Raw genomic sequence first — 3,008 nt, forward strand, 5'->3', positions numbered from 1 at the left:
GTACTATCACTTAGTTGATTGATGAGGAGGATTTGATCAACAAGATGGAACAAAAGCACCTAGAGGAAAGGTTGAGTTATGATTATGTAATGAAGTACAAGGATTGGTTAAGATAGTGATGACATGATGAATTGATAATACATGTAAGGTTACAAATGCTAGCTACACTTAGAAAGTTTAGAGGAACAAGTTACACAAAGTTTGTCTACCAAGCTTGATCGAGTGGGTAGTAGGTGTCAAGCGAAGTTAGTACAAGCTAAGTAGAAAGTCAATTGGAGCCAAGAAAAATCAAATTCTGGTGGATGTCGAGCAAGATAGTTGATGTCGACTAAAGTTTAGTTGATGTTGAGCATCAGTAAACTTTAGTTGATATCGAGTGATTTTACAGTTGATGCCAAGTAAAGTTTAGTTGATGCCGAGTGATTTTATAGTTGATGTTGAGCCAACATAGTGTGTGTCAAGCATCAAAAGGATGATAATGTAAAGCTACTACATTATGTTAAAGATCAAAGATTTTCTTAATCAAAGTCGACAAGCTTATTTTCTTGAAACTTGTGAACCTGGAGGAAGATAAGGTTGATGAGTTGGTGGCACAAAAATTGATGTAAACCATTTTTAGGAAAATTCAAATGGACTCTAGGATAAGTATCTAGAAGAGACACAAGATATGGGGTAGATACATTGTATCTTAATCCATCCGAACCCTAAATTGGACGATGGAAAATGAGCAAGAAAATATCCTAATTTCCTATTTGAAGGAATGGTTGGTCATAAAGAAAAGTTGTCATGTGTGAGAATACAAGGAAGAGAAGGAATTAAGGGTTTTGCTTTATCGAGTGACCCAAGAGAAGAGTTTGCAATGGCATGTTAAGAAAGAAGACTGAGATAAATGCTTGAAGGGTGAACAAGCTATTAGAGCTACAAAATATGAAGGCCAAGCAGAATGTAGGACTAAATAGAGATCTGTAATCTACAAGAGAAGTCATAAGTTGTATCAGATCAAAGCTCTATTGTTACTCTCTAACAATTGTATCAGTCTAGGGTAAATCCTTTGGATTAAGGTTGACCTAATAGTCATTTGTAAATTCTTTAATTGGATGGCATTCCAAGTGAATGGCTCAAATTCCTCTAACAAGGCTCACTTCTAATAGGGTGATTGAAATCCTTTAACCAGGTCACATTTAATAGTGTGTATTGTAACCTTTATCATGTTGGCCTTTCACAGGCATCACTTTGGAAGAGTGAAAAGGAGTAGCATGTTACTAGTGGTTTTTCCCAAATTGGGTTTCCACATAAATCATTGCATCAAGTGTGTTGATGAATCTATTATGTATCATGCTTTATATTTCTGCAAGTTTTTTTGATAGTAACATACAAGTTTTAGGGATTGCATAATCTTAATCAATGCATGCATGGGTATGAATGTTTTATGGGTTCACTAAGCTATGAAAAGTTTTATTTTTAAATCTGGATAATTGATTCACCCCCCTCTTATTTATTCTGAAGTATTTCAACAGGAATAGTGAAGTTAATAATAATAGAAGTGATTGTATGGTTATTTTTGTAGTATCTATTTGATAATTGTGTGGTTATCTTGCTAGTGGTGAAGTTCATATGAAATTCATTTCCATGTGGATGTTGTTTCATTAATGGTGTTGTAGTTCTTTTCCTTTTGTTGGTTTGGTGATCTTGATCATAGTTCTAATTTTCTTTAAAGTTGTATGTCACGTGGTATATATCTAAATAGTGTGATTACTTAAATCTGCAACATTATTTTATGGTTATGAAGGGATGTTTACATCTTTCCTTAAGTTCTTTTAGGTCAAAAGAATGACAATTATAATTCATTTATGATAAGAGTTGTATTGAAAATTATTGTAAAAGGGACCTATGCCTTGAAACATAGAGAGTTTTTCAGTTTATCAAGACTCATTTGTTGTGAGATTGGTTTTTCTATTGATTCAAACTTAAATTACTGGGAAGGAAAAACTATTCACTAACATGTGCAATCGTGCCAAAGCACCCTATTATGTACATCAAAGACTATACCATCTTTAATAAGGAATGGCCTAGGATAGAGGCTAGTATTGTTTTTATGCTCAGGTGGAGAGGAATTGTAGAGGATCAAAGAAATGGTGGCTCATCAAATATCTTAGAATATTTCATGCCTACATTGAACATGGTATTGAGTTTTCGAATCTAGACAAATTGGACTTCTCCCTGTTAAAATTTAACAAATCTGTCAAAGAAAAAATGACCTTCATTTTAGTTCTGAGTGCACAATCAGTTGATAGTGATGAGATTGAAAACCACATTATGGGTTTTAGAAAACTAGATGCTCAAATTTTGTAATTTTGGGTTGCCCCTAATCTTTCCCCTAAGTCTTATTACTCTATATTAGGTCTTTTATCTTCTGGGATATATTTCCTTTTTGGTTCTCAGTCCTCGGATGGATTATGGCTTCTCTTTTGTATTATTTAGTTTTGTTTGTCCCAATCTTTCTTTTCCTTTTTTTGTTCTATGCTTTAGGGTTCTTCTATGGTTTTTTGGTTTATGTTGATGAGGCCTCTAGTTTCATTCTGAATATTTGTAAATCTTTCATATGCAAATATATATAAGTATGTTGATTCAAGGTATAACACATTTTGCATAACCTTTTTTATGGATGATATTTGGTGTAGCTTCTAAAATTTAAGGTATAACACCATAGATCTAATTCTAGTAGCTTTTATAATTCTAGCAAAGCTTTTATCATTACTTGAAACTGATACATTAACTTGAATAAGTAAAATCACATTACAAAAATGTATGATTTATCTGATGTTAACCTCATAATTCAGCAATGTATGTTGTTAATCTAATTTAACATAAATTTTCTTCACAATTATCATTTGTAGCACTCTTTTCTTATAACCATCCTTACTAGCCTCTATTATTGTCATCCACATACTTGTTTCACTAAAATTGTCAAACTATAATTAGTATCCTCGATATAACAATCTGAGTAT

This window comes from Cupressus sempervirens, chromosome 10 (genome assembly GCF_028749045.1).
Source record: "Cupressus sempervirens isolate cs-2001-9-10 chromosome 10, ASM2874904v1, whole genome shotgun sequence".
Classification (NCBI taxonomy): Eukaryota; Viridiplantae; Streptophyta; class Pinopsida; order Cupressales; family Cupressaceae; genus Cupressus; species Cupressus sempervirens.